The sequence below is a fragment of the Triturus cristatus genome, chromosome 9 (genome assembly GCF_964204655.1).
Source record: "Triturus cristatus chromosome 9, aTriCri1.1, whole genome shotgun sequence".
Lineage (NCBI taxonomy): Eukaryota > Metazoa > Chordata > Amphibia > Caudata > Salamandridae > Triturus > Triturus cristatus.
In genome coordinates, this window is record NC_140592.1 from 319,886,021 (window position 1) to 319,912,119 (window position 26,099).

Here is a 26,099-nt window from a genome sequence, read left to right on the forward strand (position 1 = left end):
GTATAATACCCCTGACTGCACACAATAGACTGTGTAATGAGAAGACCATTTCCCGAGCGACAAGTACCGTGATGTGGTTTTGTTTTAAAATGCATAGTTTTTCCAAGAGCCTCAAATATTAGATACGTTGTACCTATGGTATATCTAAACATGCATAGGACTGTTGGGGTGGGGGTGCAGGGTGTTGGGGAGTGGTTTGGATTATTGTTCATGTTAGCAGTCACAGACGAAAAAGCTGATTTTAGGTAGAGATAAAGCAGATGCACCAGCTATGGGCTCCGCCATTGAATACGCTGGATTGACAGAGCTGGAAATATATAAGTGTTTTATTCCCTAACAGCCAATTTATGTCTGATATAGGTCCTGGATATCATAGAAAACTGTGAAATGTCTTGTAGCACATATACTATGAATATGTACGATGTGAATATTTTGCATCAAAAATAAGACGTATGTTTGAAAAACAATAAAATAATGTTTTTTAAAAAATGTATCAATATTTTGCAATTATAATCTGGTCACATAACATTGGAAATGTATTGACTCCCGAATTGGGTTAATAACACACTTGCAAAAGGTGAGGGGTTAGTCCCCTTGGGACGGCTACCTGTTTTGAATGTAATAGAAATGCTTGTGGGGGAGCAGGCATTAGTCCAGGGAACCACTGCTAACTCGGAAACAAACAAAAAACAATAAACTTTTCTTATTCAATGTTGGCTCAATTTCCTTTATGAAAGATGGGCCACATTCATTAAAAAAGTTGACTTTATATAAAATGCGATCACAGCAATGGTTGTCTGCTGAGCCCAGCAAGCCATCAGCACTGTAAAGGTATCCAATCGTAGGAGTTGTAATTTGTGACATACCTCCTGAATACTTATGAAACAGGTTGAATTGTGATCCACTACGATTTTGAATTTTGTGAATTGTCCAATCAGTACATAGGAGCCAAACAAAAATAATAACCAGACCAGCATTGCCAGGCCTCTCTGGCTCCAGCCCTGCTCCAGAATGGTGGCTTTGAGCTGAATAGATTGCTTAATGCAGGAAATGTCTTCTAGCCAGCATTCAAAGCAATACATATTTCTACTGACGCACGGAAACCAATACAGGAAACCCGTATGAAAGCCCGGGTGTCACTTGAGAAGTATTAAAAAGATAGATTGGGTAACACCATAACCTAATCACGACTTGCTAGTCTAAATATTACATATCCCAATGTTTATTGAGTTTTAAAAACATGCCAAAATTTGGAAACAGGAAAGAGGTAGATTTTGGAGAAAAAAATAAACAATCAGGGGAATTTAGGTACCACATGTACATGTGTGGGTGCAAAGCCGGCGATCCACAAAATCACATGGTTTGCGCCTGCAAAATGGCTCTTTAAATGTACTAAACACATTTTGCAATTTGTTAACTTGTCACTGAATTGCAAAATTAGTTTAGAAATGCATTTAAAAAATCGCTACTAGGAAGGGGTGTATTTAGAGCTTGTCTTCCACATGACAATTCGTTATAGAATGTAGCAATATTTTGTGACTGTAATATGGCGCAAAAAACTGGAAACTTATTGACTACACGGTTGGGTTAGTAACATTTGCAAAAGGTAACGAATAAATGCAAATATTTTAGAAAACGAAAGAGGGAGATTTAAAAATAATAATCAGGAAAATGTATTACCCCTTTAATTTCTATTGAACAGAGGCAATTTCAGACGAGAGATAGCCAAAATGAAAATATTTTTGGCTTCGAAAATCTGAAGTCTCCCGCCTGAAATGGGTGAATTGACATGTGGGTCCCCTTGAGACCGCTTACTATTTGTGAATGTAAACAAAACATTTGTTGGGGAGTAGGCAGTGCTTCAGGAAACCAATGCCAACACGAAACAAACACCAAAACTAAACTTTTCGTATTTAATGCATATTTGGTGTCCTTTATAAAAAACATACCGGATGTACAAAAAAAGTTTATTGTATGTAAATGCTATCACAGAAATGGTGGTCTACTGACACCAGCAGGCCATCATCACTGTGAAGGCATCCAGTTGCAGGGAGTTGCAATTTATGACCTATCTTATGAAGACTGATGAGACAGGTTGAATCGCAATCCACTACGATTTCGAATTTGATGAATATCCTATTAATATAAAAATTGGATCACAAAATGTGTCTTTGTGGGATTTGTGGCCACATTTTGTACATGGAAATTCATTACCTCTTATTTCTCCTATAAACTTACTTTGAGGTGGAAGCAATTTTAGGCAGGCAAAGATCAAATAAAGCCATTTTTGGCGTATAAATTCATGAGTGTCATGTCTTCATTAGATGCGTTGGCATTTATTATTAAACAAATTTTTATTGATTTTCCCAACTATACATGTCTCATAGCCAGTGGTTCCTAGCTTATACATTGCATTGTAAATAAAAAAAAATAAAAACAAGAAATTCTATCACCCTCCCACCACCCCTCCCCGGACTCAAACTGACATTTGTATACATGCCTATTGGTCAACAGCACAACATGAAACTATTTAGATGCGTTGGCATGTATGGTTTTCATAATCTATATTTAAGTTATATCAAAATGACTTAACAGATTCAGTTCAATAAACTGAGTCAAAAAATGTTGGTTACATGAACAGAAATATAAAATAATGTCATTTTGAGTTTTTAAAAAAACACAAACCTTCTGCCAAATTGAGTATAGTAATAATGACACCACATCCTGATAATCCACCCTCTAAACGGCTGCAAAAGGTTGAGAGGCATGGTTATGTCGAAATAAGGTCCTTAATGACATGGACCAAGGGGACTACTCTCTCTTCAGATTGAGAAATGTAAACATAACAGTATTCTGCCTGGTACCTAACCAATTACTTCCATCTTAATCATGAAAGTCTTTTAGTTCCAAAGCAAGGCTGTTTCTAGACTTCACAAAAAGTAGGCCTGAAACGTTCTTAAAATAATAAATGAAACGGTAATTACTAAAGCGAGAATGACATACGTGCCAACATACCGCAATCAGGCGGGAGAGTCACGATTTTGAAAGCCAAAATTGGCTTTATATTAGGTGTCTCTCACCTCAAAGTGTCTCTGTTTCTATATTAGTCAAAGGGGAAAAATTACCCCGCTTTTACTTTCACTAACAGAACATAATATCCTCCTTTGGAAATATGGGCATATATGGAATTAAAAAACAAATCTTGGGTAAAAAAAACCAACACATATTACTGTGGTCAGATCCGGCAGCCTGGCTTTGCAGCAGTATTTTCCTAAAACCTACAGCAGCATGGCGCGCAGGGGTGCCTCTCTAAATTCTGTGTTTGCTTTAAATATAAGCGTTCTAGTTCCTTACTAGAAGTTCACGTCCACGAACCACCACCGTGCGCGCCACGACTGGCTTCAGCTAAAGCGAGTCTTTTAGGTTGTGGAGAGAACTGTGTCTGACATCAGCACGTGACGTGACATGTTACGTCTGACGTTCATGCAAAACGTTTTTTACAGTCACGTGGTGCGTTCCTGTCATTGGAGCTAGTGACAACCGAGGAAGAGCGGGGAGTGGAGCCTATATAGAGCGGGAGCAGACCCGCGACTCCCCCCGCTCTCCGGGACCGGGGACAGAAGGCCCTGCAGGTGAGAGAGTGCACGGGTGGCACGTGGCCCTAGGGCGAGTGAAATAGAGAATCTCCAGAGGGGCAGCAGTGAAGCTATGCAGAGAACTGTGTGATGAGGTTGTTAAGGGGACGGAGAAACGAACCGCTGCAGGGAAGGAAAGAGGGGTACTGCAGGGGCAGGAGGTTCTGCAGAGGGAGGCAGAATGCTCTGCAGGGAACGACCCCCCCTTACGCAGGAGGTTCTGCTGCAGCGAGAGAGTGGATAGGAGCACACGGGGACACTGGAAGGCTGGAGATTAGGATGCTCGCAAAGGGAAAGGGAAACGAACATCTCAAGTGACGGAACCTCTGCGATGTGAAAAACAGCGGGTCTATCCAAGCGAGGCACGGGGCTTAATGTGAAAGGTTGGGTGGCGAATGTTCTGGAGACTGGGGAGGGTAGCCAAGGGACCCCACGGCAAAAGATGTAGAGATTATAGCTTGGTGTCTGATTTGTTGGCAGCTTTGAGACATTTAGAAGTGCAGTATAAACAGCCAGAATCATAGAGAGGGGCTGGGCTCATACTGTTTAAATATCTTTTTGGCAGAGTTGCCCTTTTAAGGCGTAAACACTATACTCATGGCAAGACGTGAAATAACAGCCAGCCGTTTAAATCAAGGATGAAAAACAATGCAGAAGAGGCAACCTGCACCAGTTTCCGTTAGCTTGAAGAGAAGAGTAGCACTTTGAGGTGAGGGGGAAGCGTTCATGTCAACATTTTAGAAGATGAGAGATTCAAAGATAAAATCTGGAAGTGTATTGCTCCTATTGAAGCAGATGCAAAAAGAACTGTAGATGGACAGAATGCAGAACAATGTCATACATTCACCCCAGTACAGAGAGAGAAGCAGAGGCAATTTCAGGCGAGAGACAGTGAAAATAAAGCCTTAACTTGTTTTAGATTAAAAAAATCGGGACTCTCCCGCACGAATCGGGTATATTGGCACGTATGGGGTAGTTCTCAAAGGACGGTTGTCTGCCAGCCAAGCGTTCGCTTTTCCGTTGTTTGACGTAAAAAAAGAATCACGCTAAAATCATGGCCTGGCATTCCGAAACCTTTATTTACTTAACTTAATTTTAAATCTAAACCTCAAGTTACATTAACCTTATCGGAGGGTCTCCATTAGAACTGACAGTTTGGGAGCTGTGTTAAAGGAAAATGTATGCTCTGGACTGTTGCAGGCAAGTGAACATTTTCAAAAAATGGGGCAGACTTTAGCAGAAGAGATGGGTTCAACAGGCGTGTAAAAAAAGACACGGATTAGGCAGTCTCTTGTGCTGGAAAAGTAACAGACAACCGAACTCTGCTTAAAAAAAAGCCCAATCTTCAACGATTTGTTTGCATTCGATCTTGGCAAATTTTTCCCTAAGAGTTCAGTGAAATGGATACACTTGCTCCTATGAACATTAGAATACATCTTACTTCATCTACTTCAGATCTCCTTGAACTATTAAAATTGTTCCTGGCTACCCTGTAAAGTATTCAGACAAGAAATTCATTATCATTATCAAGTCATATAATCATGGCAGGGTAATTTGGAACTGAATGTAACCCACACACAAACATTATTTGAATGTGATAAGTCAGTTTCGACCAAACCCTCTAATTAAATCAGACTCGTTAGTATGCCTTATAGAACCTGTGTATGTGCATTAAAAATGAGCATTTACAGTTTATATAGTTTATTGCGTAGTTTCAACTTTGAGGAGCAGTTTTGCATAGCAGTGAAATGAAAAGACTTCAGTTGGACTTTAGTGATTAGTTTACTTTTTAAGTGGGCATCCATAACACCCCCCCCCCCCCCCGGTTGTTATTCCGGTAGAGATGAGATATGGGAAGGACATTCTTCCATTTTTAGACTGACAGAAAATGCAGATTGGAAAAGAAAAAAAATACAGCTTATATATAAAGCAACGTAGAGGTGGGTGCCTGGCCTGGGATCTTGTCTAGGAACTTCTGGAGATTTACAAAACCCGTGGGGCCCTTCCTCATCCATAGTAACATAGGCATGTACACATTACTTTTATTTTCTATTTGATCTACTCAAATCTTATTTGAGAGCTTGTACTGACCCTGGGATACTATTCATTGGCTGCAGTTCATCACCCAACAAATTTGGAAATCGCAGCAGCATTTATTTCAGTAGATTTGCTTGCTTTGCTTAAACACTGTGTGCTTACCCAGCTTGTTTGGGTAAGTGTAAGACGCTTGATACATTAGTACATTGCTCTTCTGAAACTTTTGCTTTCATAATTTAGTGCAGGATGTTTTTATTTCAGCAATTGGCACAGCAGGGTAGTCTTCCTACACATCCTAGTGCAGCTGAGAATGCAAGTTTAATGATGCATATCTTGGCTAATTACACTATCAAAATACTTGTGCTTGATCAAGCTGTCAAGGAATATTTTAAGGCAAATATATAAATGCATTACGATAGTTTTTTGTCCGCCCAATTTACCAGACCTAAAGAATATTACATTTCCATTGTAGTAGTTTCCTGCGTCAATATTTTCATAGATTTCACCTATACAACCCAAGCTTTACTTGTGTACTGTATGTAGGCATCCTTCGTAAACAATATTGCTACCTCTGTATTCGTGAATAGAATTTGTCAAAAGCTGTATTGTTTTTTGCGTTTTTTAACATTAGAAGAACAAATCACCAGTTGGTAGTAATGTCCTGTAAAGTCTAAAGGTGTTCCCCAGGTATACAGTGTGATCTTCCCTATTTTAAATCGATCAGACCAAGCTTTTTTTAATTCATTTTAAAGAAAGGCTTTTTCCATCCACTCGACCGCTCAGTTGTGTAAAGAAATATTAGACTGACTACTGTGACTTAGAAGGACAGTTAGATGTTTTTTTGCAAGAAAGAAGAACTTAAAAGGATTAACATTTTCCCAAAACGTGATTTGTTTTTTTAACCAGATTCTGTACTATACTGCCCAATTGTTATACGATGAAATAAATTTGGTGTCCTGCTATAGATTAATTTTTACCATAGGAGAACAGTTTTCCTGTGAGATAATGAACAGTGCCTGGATATGTGCAACTGTACTTCCCGGTCCTCTTCCCTCGTAGCTGTATGCATGTGATCTGCACATGAGGTGCATAGTCAAAGCTTTGCGTAACTAACAATACTTAGTTTTTCCAGCTGGAGGGTACGGACATTAATTTAAAATTTTTCATCATCAAATTGTGACCAGAGCAATAGAAAAGTATGCAGAAAAGTGATGAAGTGAAACATAGGGAACAGAGAGAAATATAAGTTTACTTTGGGGAAAGAGCAAGGCATGAGATTGTATTAAAAGTAGGCACCCTTGATATTGAGCAACCTTAGCATACACAGTGTTGGGCTGTGAAGTTCAGCTTAGACCCTGCACTTTTTTTTTACCAATTAATTACTTCTGGTTAGAGTAACATTATTGCCGGAAATCATTGTCAGCATACTTTTCCAATGTTGTATGTTTTACATTGAGGTGTTAGAGAGATATGGTGCAGCTTGACACAAAAAACATAGATGCGGTTGACAAGACCAGTTTCTATTGAGTGTCATTTCGCATGTTTAGCCAAGGCGTTTGGGACAGCTATATCTGTCCAAAAATAAAATCTGTGATTAATTATTTATTCTCCTTTACATGCTTCCTTTATATACTTGTTTCGATTCTTTGCTCATTGCTGCCGTCATGAGTTGGAAAATTTGTGGTATGAATGTACATAGATAGCTACGTTTGACCAGCAGGATTTCCTTGGGTGTTGAGCCCTATTGAAGCTGTGTTCATACAGAGGAAAAGGACCTTACATTTATAGTCGGTATGAAAAGGAACTGGTTCTGTGGCACTTCCAAGACTGTCAGTGCCACAACCTTGACCTTCTCTTTAATTTTGTGATTTCATGGAGAGAAATAAACTGTTATAGCAGATGCCTAACTCACCCTGCTGTGGTCACCCTGCACCAAACAGGCACCCTTCATTATCGTGATTCATCTCAGGCTGGAGAAAATAAGCCTGATTTCTCGGTGGTATGTGATTGGGAAGTGGCCAAGTTGATCGTTTCTCTTCCCTACCCGGCTGCTGTTGTGCATAAATTCACAATGAAGCATTTTCTCCAGCTAGTACCTCTCAGGATGGTGGCGGCTAGAGGATAACATTACAACAGAAAGTGGTGAATTCAAGGAATGTTATAGATTAGCTTTTTCCTCTTGGAACATCAGTATTTCTTATTTAACGATTCTGCGGGTTATAGGTAGGCATGTTTTCCTTAGCAAATTTTCTGTTAACCACAGGAAACTAGGTGGATATTTGTGGAGGTATGTTTTATTCATCTGTGGCCAGAGACTTGGCCTTAAGATTTATCTAAAGAATCCCCTTTCAGACCCCTTGCCAATAAGTAGTTGAAATCCAGGTGCAGTATTTGTTAGTTGTTTTAGCAAAATTGGATGACCTGGTCCAAAATAATTACATCAGTGAACTTTAGAGCACTGTCACTGAATGCTAGCATGAGGCAATAGATAAAGAATTGGGTAATAGTCCACTCAGTCATTTGTGTCCACTATTTGTGCTAATTTGAGAAAGTGCAACTACTCTGTGGCCCTGTAACATGAACCACCACTTAATAATGTATTACATTCTTGTTTTACAGGACATGCACCATCCCAGTTTCAGATTTCATTGTATTGTTTTCTTTCTGGTGTATGCTAGTTTGACAAATATCTTTCATATTGCTTTTGCTAAGAAACAATCTGCTGGTGATGTTTTTTTTTCATTTATTGCCCTAATGGTCTGTCTGTCATCTCCTCAAGATGTTGATATGTGAAAGAGGCTTTTCCTTTTACTCGATCACCGTGCCCCCAAGACATTGAAACAATGACAGTGGAAGTTAAACTTCTAATTTCTTTGATTTGCATGAACATAAATGCGCCACTTATCTACTCGTGAAATTGATGCAAATATGTACGCCAATACAGTCTGATGTTTGATTGCTCTCTAACATCGATGACAGGAAACATACACTTCTGTTTATCGGTATTTTACTAGGGTAATAAACAGCAGCTTTTTGGTCATATTGGAACCATAGCAAAGTGAGATTTGCAGGGCTGTTCCACATTCCAGTTGTGTATACAAAAATGAGGGATCTGTTGAAAAGTAGCAATTTACTAAATATTGCCTTAGCACTCCTCCTTCAAAAACAGGAATTGGCAGTGAGGAAAGAGTCAATTTCTTGATAAAAGGCATTGTTTCTGAGAGGAACAGAATTCCACATTAGATCAGACTTTCATATGTTTTTACAGGTAAGGCACTTCTTTCAGCCAAATGCACTGGCGATTTTCTCTAAGCCTGAATGCCGCAATCCCACACAAACCGAAGTCAGATCAGTTTAAGTCCCATATTCAGATTAAGCAGATTTGAATAATTTGTAAAGTGATCTTAATCTGTTCCTTCTAAATCTCGAAGTATGGTTCTCTGTTGAATCTTTGTTTCTCTTTAAACCAGGACCTATGTATTGATACACGTGCCAATGTTTCAATTCTAACACCATAACTGGATAGCCTTACTTGTTAGCTCGAGAGACAATGGCATGCATCACTAATCTCAAAAGTATGAAAGTGTCCTATATGAAACTGGTTAAGAGGTCTTCTTACAAAATTCTGTGACAAAATCCAAATATGCTGGTCTGCTGTCCATGTTAAATACCTTATTATTTACATATTTATATAATTTAAATGTAATTGCCCCATAATCTGCTTTCTTGGCAAATAGGTACAATTTAACTGTTACTAATTCTTTATACGTGCTGGAAGAGATGCTGTTTTTTAAAATAAAAATACAGGGAAAAATAGTCTTAACATGTTTTGCTGTGTAAAGCAAACAATACCTCTTTGCAAGCTAATCACTACATTAAAAGCTCTTGATTGTGTTATGACTGACACTGTATGTATTGCTGGCTGGGAAATGCTTAGTAAGTATAAGAATAACTTTATTGCAGTGGAGAAGTGTGGCTCAATGGTTAGAGCGGCAGACCTCGATGTAGAGCACTGGTCCGGGACCAGGGTTCGATTCCCGTCGCGGCAGGGTCTCGGGCTATAAATTCCGCGGACCGGATATTCTCGCCTCAGTGCCTATTCTAATCATGGGTCCCACGCTGCAACTCTGGGCAATAGCTTGCTTAATCTCCACAACGGCCCCAACAGCGCTGGGATGCCTGGCTTCACCCTGGGGATGCCCAGGAGTGGACGTTTCACAGGGAAAAAGCCAGGAAGGGTTCCCTAGCGGTATGAGTACAGCGCCGGTAAACCCCGAACCGGGGTAGCTGTGCGCTATATAAGTACAAGCACATTTACATTTACAGTTATTTAAAACTCACTATGTTAAAACTTTCGTCATTAAAAATCATTTAAACCTTGTTTTGAACATATGTTAGAGTAAAAAGGAAAAAAGTGTTTTACACTCTATAAGATCGTATCAGTCTCAGTTGCATTATCTGTGTAGTCCTTTTCTAGATTGGTAAAGTAAATGTCCCTCAGTGTGCTAGTACGTGGTATGGCTTACCAAGTTCTTTAACTGACTGTCCCTTTATTTGATTAAAATGCTGTTGCTTTCTGTTCTTCAATGTTCCATATGGCTCGCTCTTAAGTCTTCTGGCCAATATGTCGAAGTACTTTGTTAATCTGCAGTTTAGCTGGATCTCTTCAGGTTTAAAGCACAACATCACAGCCTGCCTGCAGCTTGTTATGCCCTTTTGGTTCCATAATACTCGGAGTAAGGCACGCCTTATATCCATCAGGTTTGGGCAGATGCAGATTATATGTATTAGGTCCTCTTTCCCTGTTCTACAAAGAAGGCAAAGATGTTCTTCTGCTCCCCTTTTCCAAGGTGCCAGGTGAGGTAGTATTGGTAGGATGCCGAAGTGCAGGTTCAGAAATGTATCTTTGGTCTTCCATGTTAGACCCGTTTTCAGGTATTCTTGTGGCTTTAGAGCTTTATAATCTTTCAGCACTGTCCATCCATGAGCCCTCTTGGCCAAAATCTCTTTATCTTCTATGGATGATATAATTTTAGTTACTTTTGTTACCACCCTTTTGAAGCTTTTGTTGTCTGTGGATGACTCCCAGAGGTTTGTTAATTCCAGGTATTCCAGTGATTCTAGTAGATACTTCTTGCCGGTTGAGTTCTCTTGAGTAGACAGTTCGGTCCAAAGGTGGGCGTTTAGAGATCTTTGCTCCGCGCCTCGGATTTTGCGCCAGCTTTTTATGTAGGCGCCTCTTCTCTCCAGCCGTTTGTCTCTTGGGACCAAATTCGAGGCGGATTTGGGCAGGCGACACATAGTTCGGCAGATGGAAGATTGCCCTGTATGCCCTAGTGATTATTTTATCTAAAGCAGTCGCGTCTTTCCCTTGCATGGGTTCACTACCGTATGTGAGCATTGGCTGTAGACATGCTCTGATCACCTGTAGAAGGGGATCCAGTGATCGATCGGGGAGAACTTTCTTCAGGGGCTTCATCGAGAAGTAGAATGTTGTGCCCTTCCGACAGATTGCCTCTAGTTGAGGTTTAAACAAACCTCTGCTGTCTAATAATACACCAAGGTATTTATAGTTGGTTACACGATCTAGCCTCTGTTCATCCAGGAACCATGTAAGTTTCTTTGTTTTATTATAATTCACTGACATAACTTTTGATTTGTTTAAGTTGATCTTTAATGCATTTGTTTATTGAGAATTTATTGGTGGTGTCCAGGAGGTGTTGGAGTCCGATTGGGGACCGACTTATTAAGACCAAATCGTCTGTATGTAGGAGATTTGATAGCGAAATGTCTTCCCAACCGTGGGGCATGCGATTTGGTTTTGTCCAGTTTGAGCATTAAGACATGTGACAGATCACCTGAGGGGAAGTATGGGTGTTTAAAAAAAAAAAAGGGAGAAGAAAAAACTGCAAAAGACTGACAAGATATGACCCCGAACTAAGCTTTTAAAAGCTAAAAAAGCACATGCCAAGGTAAGCGCATTGTGGAAGTTGTTGGGAAGTTAGTGAAATAACAACATTAGATATCGATAAGCGCGGGGGCACGAGCGTATTCCAAGAGTGTTAGTGTTTTTTGGCATTAAGATAAAATGAGGGTTTTGGAGTTGAATACAGGGTTACGAGTTGTAAAGCAACTCTGCACACATATGCTGACATATGCAGAGCGCAGGTAGCAATGGGGTGACCAGATCATAGTTTAAGTTCCAATTAAGGATGCAATTTCATTGAAATGTGTAATTAATTACTGTTTATGTAATTTGAATTTATAATGAATTATTTTGAGTTCATGTATCACAAGCGATAATGGACTGACGGTTGTTTTAAATGATTTTTTCTAGATACCCCTAACGAAGGGTTGTCCCGAAATGCATTGGGTATTTTTAATAAATCGCGGCGTGTGGAACATCCGATGATCCTGTGTATTTTGTAAAAAATCCTGAATGGTGAAGAAAATGAGTAAAATGGATTGAATAAATTAAGGGTGAAAAAGAAGAATAAAAAGGAAGTGAAATATGGATAACTAAGGAGTGAAATATACATTTGAATTCATTGGATTCGTTAGGCAGTGCAGCTTGGAAGGGAACCATGTGGCTCCTTCATGTTCGGCTTTATTATTTCAGCGCAATTGGGCGGAGCGCTAACAAGCATGAACGCCTTCACAAGGCGAAATGAAGAAATAAAAACATGAAAAACGAAAAATAAAATTGGATTACACAGGAGTGCATCTCACCACCTTTGTCCTGTATCGTTTTGTCCAGTTCCCCAGGAAGGTCTGCAAGAAAAAGGTTAAACAGCATGGGGGCTAGAACGCACCCCTGTTTTAGACATTTGATGGTGTTGATTTGCCTTGAAAGGTGCGTTCCAGATCCCAGTTTGATTTTGACCCAAGTGTTGGTATGCAGTAGTATCGGCTGTTTCAAAAAGTGGCCCGGTTATCCCCCATTTTACCAGTTTCTGCCCGAGTTTGCTGCGGTCTACATGGTCAAACGCTGCGCTGTAATCTATGAAGCATAGAAATAGCGAGCTCTTGGCTGTCTTGACCGCGTCAATTAGTAGAGTTGGCGCCATATTAGTTATTGTGCCCTGACCTCTGCAGAATCCGGTTTGGTTTACTGGGATGATGTATTTTAACGTTGCCCAGGATGTTAGTTCCTCCAGGAGGAGTCCCGCATAGTACTTTGCCTCCGTGTCAATTAGGGCGATAAGTCGATTACTTGGATTACTCCTTTTTGCCCTGCTTATAGATTGGACTTATTATTGATCCTGTCCAGGATGACGGACATATCGCTGTTTCCCTAATTTCCTGGAAGACAGTGTGTCGCTCCAGAAGTCCTCCCCCTTGGGCCATTGTGATTAGATCTCAGAGGGACCGCCTCTTGTGTCAAATTAAAAATTCTTTTTTTCAGTGAAGTAGTAGTTGCTGCCAAACTGCGTCGGGCACTGAGAGTGCCTTGTGGGGTTGGTTGGCTGCCTGCAGGATGATTGGCTCAGACCCAGCAGCCCCCCCCCCCCCCCCCGCTGCGCATTGCTAAAAGCCGTGCACAGCTGGGGGTTGGGCACAAGGGTTAGCTGATGAAATCACTGACATCATCCAGCGTACTGCTGTTCAAATTACTGAATAAACAAGTACACAATTTCAGATATTAAAGTAAATACTGAATGATACAGAATATTGAAAAGCATAAAATACCCTTCAGACATACAAACCACCTTAGGTGAACCAAGCTTTTCCTGTATATAGCCTTCACCCAGAACTAAACATCTTGTGGATAAACAACCTCATGTGGGCAGTCACTGGTTGGTATGCGCTTGCTGCACACAGTGTTTGCCCTGTGCACAACTCTTCATGGACCACCAACTCCCTCAAGTCCCATTACGGCCAGGATGTCAGGGTACCCCTAACCTGCTGCTTTATACCTCTTTTTTAAAAACAAACTCCGAACACGGGACCAAGCCCTGAAATGGCTGCCCCAACATTCTGTTGATGTTGCGGCCAGCCAGTCCATTCACTCATTCTTGTGGAACGAAAATGTGGTACAGTAGTAGTTCCACTGGCCCAACCACCCAGATATTACTACTAACTTTTGAACCTTAATTTCACAAAAAACAGATTTACATCAAGTGCTGCTTCTGAGTAAAGATCTAGCTTTCTCTCCAAATTTGGTGTAATTCTGTTCAGTTGTGTTTTCTGTATCATTGTCTAAAATTCCTTTGGGAAATTGCATGGGGAAACTGGTTCTAAAACCCCTCCCCTTTTCCATCTCCGCCTGATTTTATGGGAACGTTTGTGAAGATTTGTCAAATGCTGCCGAAGGTATTAGCAAATCAAACGCTCTTCCTGTGAAACTCTGACCTAGCTATTAAGAGAGAGAATGAGAGGGAGGGGGAGAATGAGAGGGAGGGGGAGAATGAGAGGGAGAGAATGAGAATGAGAGGGAGAGAATGAGAATGAGAGGGAGAGAATGAGAGGGAGAGAATGAGAGGGAGAGAATGAGAGGGAGAGAATGAGAGGGAGAGAATGAATGAGAATATGAATGAGAGGGAGAGAATGAGAGGGAGAGAATGAGAGGGAGAGAATGAGAGGGAGAGAATGAATGAGAATATGAATGAGAGGGAGAGAATGAATGAGAGGGAGAGAATGAATGAGAGGGAGAGAGGGTGAGAGTGAATGAGAGGGAGCGAATGAATGAGTGAATGAGAGGGAGCGAATGAATGAGTGAATGAGAGGGAGCGAATGAATGAGTGAATGAGAGGGAGAGAATGAATGAGTGAATGAGAGGGAGAGAATGAATGAGTGAATGAGAGGGAGAGAATGAATGAGTGAATGAGGGAGAGAATGAATGAGTGGGAGAGAATGAATGAGTGGGAGAGAATGAATGAGTGAATGAGAGGGAGAGAATGAATGAGTGAATGAGAGGGAGAGAATGAATGAGTGAATGAGAGGGAGAGAATGAATGAGTGAATGAGAGGGAGAGAATGAATGAGAGGGAGAGAATGAATGAGTGAATGAGAGGGAGAGAATGAATGAGTGAATGATAGGGAGAGAATGAATGAGTGAATGAGAGGGAGAGAATGAATGAGTGAATGAGAGGGAGAGAATGAATGAGTGAATGAGAGGGAGAGAATGAAGGAGAGTGAATGAGAGGGAGAGAGTGTGTGAGAGTGTGTGAGAGTGTGTGAGAGTGTGAGAGTGTGTGAGAGTGTGTGAGTGTGTGAGTGTGTGAATAAAACCAAAAAAATACGCGGTAAAGCCAGCAATGCGTTGTCAACGCACTGTATTACCAGAGGCATGCATTTGGTCATACATCCATTTGCTACCGCTCTAGTTGGCATTTAAGAACAGTCACTATCTAACTTTCAAAAATGGAATGTAATGAGATACCAGTCCCACTATACACCAGACATGTGCCAGTATAAGGGGAGCAGCCACTGGGCCGTGGACGGTCTGTTCCCCTGTGTCCCTTTTGCACTGTGTACTCTTATTTGGATGTTGTGAAAGTGAACGTAGACAGATGCTCTCTCTTGCATGGATACATCTTTGCATTTACACCCTTTCTTGAGGATCTGCAGGATGAATCTCGCCACCTGGATATTGAGATTTCTATGATTCCGAGAGAACGGACTCCTTGCACCGTACTGATTGTGAACATCCAGCACAGTGCAAAGACTTGTATCTAGTTGAGAATGAATACCTTATAGCAGTGCTTAATTTTACACTGAAAAATGAGAGAATGCACACCTCCTTTTACTCATATTTTATCTGAAACTGAATGGTCTGCCCCAAGAGTCACGGAATTATGATGAACAATACAAATGGGTTCAGGCATGTTTCAGTGACACGGAACACGGGTAAGATATTTTTGTTTACTGCAGGAAAGGGGTTCTGTGATTATGTTTGCACCATAATACTAATTCAGGATGGGATTGGTTAAGGGCATACCATAGGGGATATGGCTTCAGAAAGCATGTTTTTACATTTAAAGGTATCTCTCATTGAACAGATTTGTTAGAGGTCTTTTCATTCTTTCAGTTACCCCTGATGAAGGGCTGTATAGCCCCGAAATGCATTGGGTTGAACAACACAAGCTACTCTACATCAATTGCTAATTCCGCACGTGTCACTGAAAAGGCCCATATAGACATAAGGACGGCATTTGAAAAAAATGTGGATTACGCGGTCTTCGAAGTGAATGGAAACTAATTGACGAAATTTGAAAAATATGAACAAAGAATTTGGATTAAATATTGGATTTAAACGTGATATATATGATTGAATCATTGAGAGGAATGATTCTCGCACAAGGCTGTGCGACTGATTGGCATATAAGTGACGTGTCATTTGCAGTGCTTAATTTTAGCCTGTATTTGCAGGTGAGGCCCACCACCATTTATTTTTGGGGACTGGCACTTAGTGTTCCACATTAGACTTTGAGTCAGGGCAAGAGAGGAGAACATACAAATGGGGAAAAAAGAAGGAAGAGCAACACGGAAAGACATTGACTCAGAGAAAGCGGGGATGAAAAAGAATCTAAGTTTTTTTTATTTTTTTTTTATTGTCAAGGAGTGTCTGGTGGAGGTGAAAGTTAGGTTGAATCCAGAGTACGCATCCTTGGTATTTGGCACCGCCAACATTAAATATTGCCGCCTTCGGGCTTCTGTGCATACCTTTGGTTATGCACTTAATCTTTCAAAAACGAAGTACTACTAGGGTAACAGTGTTGCAGTGCCACCATAGCCTCCACCAATCTAATCTTGTAAAGGAATAGGTTCTGCTGGTGGATTCCTCATCGAATTCAGCACTTCCTCTGCAATTGGAGGATTTTACATTACTAACCAACTCCTAATCAGGCCCTTACTCTTCCCATGTATTTTCCCAATGCTCTCCTTTGGCCGGCAGATGTGAACTATATTGCAGTGTTCCTGTGTGAGAGCAATACTGATCTTGTGATTTAATCTCCGTGGTTGATCTGCAAGGGTTCTCTTATATTGAAGATGGCGGTTCTATATTGACATTTGCACTTGTAGGGAACACTTTCACTTTTATAAGATGTTTATTATGCTAAGTGTTACTAGGTTCTTACTAATGAACCTGTATTGTTGAGCTTCCTTGTAAGCTTTGTATTTGGTTCAGTGTTGAATAAAGAATTCCCATTTTTGGGTCCACTTTCAATCGTATGCTTTCAGAGTATGTGTTTTTTGATGTTTGGATGTACTTGGGTAAAATGAGTTTAATACTTCTACTCGAGAAGATATCGAGGAAATAAGTTCATTCTCATCGACAATTTAAGATATCATTTCAAATGAATTTGTGTTTTGAATATACCACATGTACAATGCTAATGGTATTTTCGATGTTATGTGTACACTGATTATTTCAGCAATGGAGAGATACACTGCTTTCAACTAAATATTACCATTGCTTTTAATCCATTGCATTTGTAATCCCCATTCTCAAACCTATGTGTGATTGGGTTTATGAGGGAGAATACATTGGGCAGTGAATAATGTTTGTTTTATCAATCCTGGTGTATAGTGATTTATTTATTTTCCCTCTTATGGTTTGTCTTGACAGTGCAACAGCAGCCAGACAATTATGTGAGAGTCACTAGAGAGGGGCTTTGTCTCCTCCCTCATGTTGGGAGCCAAGAGAACATGTTTTGATTGGGCAGAAGTTGTGTGCCTCCACAAAACAAAAGTGCTTGTCCTCCATGCTGCTGTCTTCGTTTTGATTATCTATCCAGCTGCCTAAGATTGAATTTTCAGAAGCAGACACACAAACACATGGCATTCTAATGCTATTAAAGAATATTAGATAACTAGGTAAGTTATGTTTTCTCTAGCAGCAGCATAGATGAGGACAAGCATTAACATACATGTATATTTAGGTCTGGTTTAACAGTGCATCTGTCACTTGACCTTTTATCCTACACGAATATTACTCTACAGTTCTTAGCTTCTGCACAAATACATGTATATTTCCATACTATTTACTTGTAAAGATTCATATAACCATACAAACTTCCTTTAAATTCAGACCTACTGGCCTTGCCAATGCTAGAGTACATTATTTGCAAATTCGTGATTTCTGTGTTTCAGAAAATATTTTTCTTGTGTGTAATGCTTTTTTATCTATTCATAATAAAATGAATGGTGACTTCCACTTTATTGATCTTAAAGCAGACGTAGAAATGTATAATACACAATTTTATTAGGTTTTGTAGGATTTCTCCCTTTGATAATTGTAGATTGTGGTCAAATGGATGTTTAGACCAACAAAAAAGTGTTTTCTTTCTTAGTGAATATCTTACTGATGGTCTCTGGTGAGACAGTTCGTTGTACAGAAGCACGTGTGCCTTAGACGTTCAGTAATCTTGGCATACTGGTCTGAGTTGTGGCCTAGGACACAATGGATCAGTACGTCCTAGACCATTTCCTTATGGAAATGTAGCTGGTGTTGTGAGATGGCATTGGTGGTTGAAGTGATGGTGCAGATTCCAATTTGTGAACAGGGTCCGATTGCAAGAACAGCATCCACTGTAGGGCTGCACTTGCAATGTAAGCCCAGTATTTAACACTGTCCAGTAAGATCTTGTGGTCTACTGCATCATCAGCAATCCGATAAATGTATGGTTCGACTTGTTTATTATTTCAATTTTATAGATATGATGCACACTGCCCATGTCGAACTTTACTTCTAAAGTGCGTGGAACTGCAGGCGGTGAGGGAGCACGGGTTGTACACGTCTCTTTAGTGTATGGCAGCAAAGCTAGTGTTGAGGTTAATGGGTCACCAACTCTTGCACCCTATCAGGGCATGCCCAGTCTTTCAAAGTGAAGCCGATCTACCACTGTACTCCCCCTCTGATCTCCCCAGATTGGGATAATTATTATTTATCTGATTGTCAAAATGGAAAGATATGCCAAGGTGGTAGGCATAAGCCCACCATCCTCTGCATTCTGTCACCTGGCAGTCCTGTATTCCCTTGTCTATGGTCTCTGCAGGAGCCAAACAACGATATCATTATGACTTTCCTTTGTGCTTCTTTCTGTCCGCTCTACATTGTGCTTCCAGAGTAGGTCCATCTGGCAGCTTGCACGCTTATTTCCAAAACTTGCATTGAATGGTTTTACCATGCCAAGTGATAAACTTTCTGCAAGCCAAGGCACAGACATCGGGCCTCTGCAGCCTCCTAATCTATTGAAACTTCTGAGATCTGTCGCTAGACAGCTACAAAACAGATAGTGACTTGGGCTTTCCTCTTTTAGGCAGCAAAAAGCGAACCGTCCCTGTCTTCAGACAGGGATGTGTCAGAAGACCAGCACACCCTTCATGTGTAGGCAATGAATACACTTCGAATACTTAAGATTACAAGTAAGATGTGTTTATTACTATCTGATCTTCCATGGTTTTTTTTCTCTACATCAGGGAAGCTTTAGGGTTGTCTTGAAAAGCGAGTGATATTCCTGGTTTGTTGAAATGATCCTTTAACGTTTGCATGCAGCTCTCAAGTCTTGTTGCCTCATAGGTTACTAAATCAGGAATTTTGTATGATTTAAGGATCCCAAGGTCAAAAAAACTAAACTGGAAACTGAAATTAGCCATCCTAAAAAAATTAATCAAACCAGATTTACAGGAAGCTGCGTCTGGAAAGGAGCCCATGTGTCCTGTTTGGATCATGGCAGCCTATCCTGCTCTGAAAGCAGTCCTCCAGCCTGCAGACCATTGGTAATATGCCAGAGTGGCACAATAGAAAGTCAGGCTTTGAAGGTCACCATTGTGGGCTTTCTGTGTACCACTGCCCAATCCCTTGTTTTGGTCTTGGAAACACCCCTCTCTTCTGCGGACCACGAGTATGCTGTAAGGCTTCCGAACATTCCCGCTCTCCCTGAATGTCATCACATGTTTGTCTAATGGTCTCTAGATAAAGAGCCAAACCCTCAAGGTGTCACTTGCTCGCTGTAATCAGGCATTTCCTAATAATAGACCACTACTGCATAGCACGGGCATCTAGATGCTTTGTCTGTTCTATATCCTGCTGCTTTCTGTCTGTATACAGGAAATGCCTTGGCTTGACTCTGAAGTGGATTGCTTTCTACTCATGTGGCGTGCAAGTGCTTGAGTTGTTTGTGTGCTAGTGATCATTAAGGTGTGTTGGTGGCGGGTCGTACTAATAGGCCAGATTACACAAACCTTGCATTGGTGCAAAATTGGGAGCAAATACTCTTTTGCAGCCATTTTCTTTATGTTTAATGGGGCAAACGTGGTTTGGTTTGTGCCATATGACATTAACATTTTTGCTTCATGGCAAAAAAATGGAGCAGTAAGACGGTTTTATTTTCGCTTACATATACATTGAAAGGTAGTACTTTCATGACCTTCTTTTTGCCAAAATGGAGCATAACGTACCTTTTCTTGTTTTTCAATCATGATCCCCTTTATGATGTGTCTTTACTTGAGCAAGCCCTACGTTTGACCGTTCTCAAGCTTTACTACATTTCTTCTTACCCAAGATATTATGAGTGATAAAAGCTTGGATCTTTCATGTTTATGGGGTTTTGGAAAATCTACTCGTACCCAGTCTCCCTTCTTAAACAAAGGAGTATTTTTCATGTTTACCCACATCATACCTGTTTTTGTATTTGGTTTGATGCGCAGATATCCTCTCAGATATCTTGTTCCTGTTCATCTCACACACATCCCTTTTTTCCAACCAGAAAAAGCCGACATTTTCGTTATAGGATTCCTGCCTATAAGGGACAGAATGTTACTCTGCCTCTCACCCCACTCACTGTCCATGTGTCTCTCCTTGCCTGTAACCCCCTCCCATTGTGTTGCCCCCATCCCACCCCACCCACCCCGCAGTAAACAGGAAAACAACTATGATGTGGTCATCGCTGGCCGCGTCATCTTTTTTTTTTTCTCCCACACACTCCATCCCTGTTGCACCTGTACAGCCTCCTTCTAAGTTGTCATCCGTGCAACCCAATAGGGTAACATCAGGTTTCGTGTTATTTATCACAAAATATTCATGGATTAGGTCTTTGCTGTAATATGCATCACACATGTATAATGATTTTGTATGCAAATCTGTCTTCTCTATGCGGTTTTTAAATAGCTTCATTTTTTTTTTTTGCCGCAATATCCACATTTAATGTATTATGTACTAGAACCAAATTATGTTGTTTCGGTCCCTAATACAAAACGATGCAGTGGCTTTTGCACCCTCTAGCTAGTGCAAGGTTTGTCATGTGACTCCTAACATAATTTTGTTCATTTCTAAGCCAGCAAGGACGGCTTGTGAGGTCGAACTTTCAAATTCAGCACTATTAGTGAGGCTTTTCCTTGCAAGGGCTTTTGTGTCCTTGGGGCATGGTCAAATTCCCAGTTGTTCGCTGGCTATTTTCACTTTCTCTATTGACAGCATTTTTACGTTGTCCTTTAGCTCCTTATTACGCTAGTGTCTTAATTTCTTGAAAGCAAAATGCAGCAAACCCCTCAATTCTTTCTTTTCCCAAAAGCCACCCAGCTTCCATCTAGTAATTCATTTTAATCGCACGACTAGCTATATTACGGGTAGATAGTCAAGGATTTTGCAACTGACACACATAATTTGTAGTAACCACACTGCAAACGGTATGAATAAAGCAGCAGGTTTATTGTCTGTCTGTCTCCACAGCTTCCAGGAACCAACTGGTCAGCCTGGAGATTCAAAGCACAACACTCCATCACCATGACACTGACATCACAGTGACCATGGAGAAATACATGCATATAATACAATTAGCACTATTAAGAGGAGACTACTACAACATCTCCCTTCTCCCAAGAAAATCATAAACAAATGAAAAATAATAAAAAGATGCAGAAATTATATCAAAACATAACCATAAACACATAAATAATATCTCCTAAATGTACTATATAAATATAAAAGAACAGCAAACACAAGAGAATAACACACAAAACCTAATACTAAAGATCTAAACGATTGGGTGGAACACTTGTCCTATTGCTTCTCCGTAGAGGAACATATTTCATAACCGAAGACTCCTCCCCAACTTCGGGTTGAGCTTGGCTCAAATCACCTGACCCTAGACCCAAACGTGTCACCACTTTCACTGGTACCTTATAAACTCTAGAAAGGTTCCACCAATTTTTCCCATTCACTCTTATGGCAAAACGTGACACAGCATCCACTTTAACAGGTGGACCAAATTTAGACAATCCCTTGGGAATATGCAAAGGAGATTTAATCCTAACCCAATCCCCTATTTTAAGCCTACGTTTAGAGTAATCTTCACAAACTACTTCAGATCCAACGACTGAACTGCTCCCACCTTCCTTGTTGATCCCATTTCCACGATTCTTGGACAACACCTCCCATTTTTTCATCCAAGCTGGGCACATATGAAACAAAGCCTCCCTCCCTCGCAATAAAGCAAAGGGACTTGAACCAGTTGATGAATTGGGGGTCGTCCGATGAGCCCACAACATGCTCTGGACCGCCTCCATGATGTCCACCTTACCCGAAACGGCCCACTGAATGCATTCCACCAACACCCTGTTATTGCGCTCAATGAACCCATTGGCTTGAAGATGATATAATGCCACTCGTCGATGGGTAATACCTGACTGAGACAAAAAATCTGACATATCTTTCGAAGTAAATTGTACTCCATTGTCCGAAATTATTTCCTTAGGAAATCCTTCTCTACCAAAAAGAGCCTGAAGAAACTTAATAACCTCTCTAGAATTTGGATCTGTCATAAAATGTACATCCCACCACTTACTGAAATAATCAGCCACCACCAGAGCAAACTTGTATTTATTAGGCAAAATGGTGAATGGACCACCAAAATCTATGGCCAATTTTAACCATGGACCATCCGGCCTCTCAATATGCTGTACCGGCGGTGATGACACTTTGATCACTTTATCACTCGTACAGCACGTCAAACACGTTTCAACGACATCATTTATCTGGCGATCCATGGAAGGCCACCAATATACCGCCCTAATCCTTCTTTTTGTGTTGGTCTGACCCAGATGTCCTTCATGACCATACTCCACTATGCGACTCCTAAGAGACACTGGGGGCACAAACTTGTCTCCCCGCATGATCATGCCACCATCTTCTACTGAAAGTTCATCAGCAACCTTTGCAAAAGGATGAAGATCAGGATCTAGATGCTTTTCTTTAGGCCTCCCCAACACTATGAGTTCTCTCACCCTTTTGAGAAGATTATCAGACTCCATCCCACGAAACCAATCATGTTCAGAGAAAGAACAAATACAACAAGCATCAACAGCTGCAATAATGCACTCATCTGTTATGTCTACATCACGTTCATCATTCTTCAGGGGTAAGGGTGATCTCGACAGATAGTCAGCCCTTGTGTTCTTGCCACCCGAAATATGTGCAACAACAAAGTTGTACTGTAACAATTTCGCACTCAACCTAGCAATCCTAGGCGTGTGATCTTTCACCACTTTCCCTTCCAATATGGGAATTAACGGTTTATGATCCGTCAGTAGTCTAAACGTTTTTCCCCAAATAAAACATTTAAATCGCTCGACAGCCCAGCAACACGCCAAAAGTTCACGCTCAATGACAGAGTAATTCTTTTCACTTGGTCTTAAAGCCCTGGAGGCGAACCCCACAGTATACTCCTTCCCTTCTTTGATCTGAGATATCATGCCACCTAAACCATCAAGACTAGCATCCACCGATACCATGCACTGAAATAATGGATCAAAAGGGGTAAGAATTTGACAAGTAGCCAATTCTTCTTTTACCTGCGTGAACTCATTCTGACACTCATCACTCCAACTGAAAACCGTCCTTTTCCTCAGCAACTCCCTCATGTTGGCTGTTTTCCCTGCAAAATTAGGAATGAACTTCGCATAAAATTCACACATCCCCAAAAAGGAAGATACCTGATCTCTAGATCCAGGACATGGTGCATTAGATATTGCATCAATCAAACCTTCCCTAGGCACTATACCCTCACCAGAAATACGATGCCCCAGATATTCTATTGACTGCACTCCAAACGTACATTTGAGCCTGTTTGCTACAATCCCTTTGATTTCTAGCCGTTTTAGAACTTTAAAAACATTCTCATCATGTTCAACTATGTCTTTACCAACCACCAAAATATCATCCTGAAACACTACTGTGTTCGGGACCCCATCCAACACTTTTTCCATAACTCGTTGAAAAACCGCCGCCGCCGAGGCCAATCCAAAAGGCATCCTCCGGAACTGAAATGTCCCGACGGGAGACACAAAAGCAGTCAGATGTTTGGAGTTCTGATCCAGTTCAATCTGGTGATAAGCTGAAGCTAAGTCTATCTTGGAAAACCACTTAGCTCCAGCGAACTTGGCAAGGATATCATCAATCCGGGGAAGTGGATGAGAATCCACCCAAATCACTCTATTAAGGCTGCGCAAGTCAATGCAGACCCTGAGACTGACATTTTTCTTCCTGGCAACAACCAAAGGACTCCACCAAAAAGACTACTCAATTGGTTCAATTACTCCATTCTCACACATTCTTTTGAGCTCAAGAGAAAGATCATCCCTGATGCTAAAGGGTACATTCCGTAACTTATGCTTCACTGGTGAAACTCCCTCTTTCACTTTAATTGTGTGTTTGAACCCTGTGATGTGTCCCAACTTATCACTAAAAACTTGTGGAAACTTACCCAACCAAGGACCCAAACCCACATCTTTAGACTCATCATGCACAATAGAAACTTGCTCCTGAGTCCCTGGTCTAAGCATCATGCCGAACAGTCCTTGATGGTACCACCCCAAAATGTTCAGCCCTTTTCTTGCTACATAGACTTTCCCTTGAATGCATTTGTCTTGGAAAACCAACGAAGTATCAAAAAACCCTCTCAAATCAATGCGTCTCCCTTCGTACGAAACAGGGCTTCTGTCCGGAGGATTCAGAGGCTTATCTCCCCAAGTTTCCTCAAAAAGTTCTTCTGTTATCATAGTCATTCTCGCCCCTGAGTCGACCAATAGTTTAAGACACTTCCCATCTACCAGAATGTCAACCACAGGATCAACACAATCCTCCAAACCATCCTTCACAACCACCACAAAATCTGTTAAAGAACTAACAACCTCATCATACACATCTTGTCTTGTACCTTCTGCATAAACCACATTCACACCCCCACGAGAGATACACATTTTGGCAAAATGACCCGGTTTTCCACACTTACGACACATAGCATTCTTGGCTGGACACACCCATGCATCAGGAAAATGCGAAGGGAAACCACACTTATTACACAGGTTCCTCGCATAACCACTTTTCTTTCCTGATTTGTTTGGCACAAACTTATTCTGAGGAAATCTAACGCTTCTCTGATCATTATTAACTCTAATTTTGTCATTACTTTATCTTTAGAATCTTTTAACTCTTTGTCCTCATTGTGTTCTTTTACAACGCTTACTGTACTCTTTTCAGGTTTAAGTTCATTAGAGGACTTCTCAGACAATTCTATACTTTTCACAATCCCAATTGTTTCTTCTAAAGAGGGATTCTTTAGTGTGAGCAATTTCTGCTGTACTTTCCTATCGCAACAATGAACTACAATTTGATCACGTATCAGCTGTGAACAAAAATGTTCGAATTCACACTCAGACGCTAATATGCGTAATGCTGCTACATAGGAAACAATACTTTCTCCACTTCCTTGTTCCCTGGTAAAGAACTTGTGCCTAGATACTACTAGACTGCTCTCCACATCGAACTGTATTTCTAACATTCTTACCGCTTGATCATATACATTCAAGACTTCTTCACCTACTACTACAGGTATAGGAGGTAAATGTTCAAGTACAGCCTGTCCTTCAAATCCTAAATTGTGTTCCAAAATAAATCTTTTCCTCTCAGCGCTGAATCTTGAACCCCCCATTGCCCCAAGGTATTTTTCGAATGCCCTGTGCCAAATTTTCCACTTAACTGGGGGATCTCCTGGAAGCTGTAAAAAGGGGGGGGGGGAGCTTGTACATTTTGCATGTTGCTTTATGTCGGAAAGTTTGTGCACAACAATAAAATATTGACAAGGTTTGCAGGTCTAAATTAACTTAGTCATCTTGTAGACAAAATAAAATGTGTTCTAATGAACACAAATAACCCTCATCCCCTTTCTCTTAAGTATTAAATGATAGTTTGAGAAGTTACGAATGACGATCAAATAAAACCAAGATACTAAGAATTCACACATCCATAGAACGCAGCATAGGATAGTTCACTCAAACTCTCCCATATAAATTTGCCTGCTATTCCAGTCTTTTCCTTGCAGCAGAATAATGGTGTGGTACAGTCAAAATGCTTTCTCCGCTTCTTCACAGTCAAACAATAAATCCGTTAAGATAAAATTATTATCACAGAAGTTGTTCCGATATT

The 26,099-nt window shown here is 40.7% G+C and overlaps 1 protein-coding gene across 4 annotated transcripts in view; it reads left to right on the top strand.

Annotated features, from left to right (window-relative positions):
• The first annotated feature begins 3,499 nt into the window (after positions 1–3,499).
• The window catches only part of IP6K1 (inositol hexakisphosphate kinase 1), a 293,451-nt gene continuing 270,851 nt past the window's right edge, over positions 3,500–26,099 (top strand). For 2 of the 4 annotated variants that reach the window (XM_085625033.1, XM_085625031.1), the window contains exon 1: positions 3,500–3,632. The gene's annotated coding sequence lies outside the window, so the exon portion shown is untranslated. The remainder of the gene's footprint in view (positions 3,633–26,099) is intronic. The other 2 variants (XM_085625034.1, XM_085625032.1) reach the window with 1 other exon arrangement.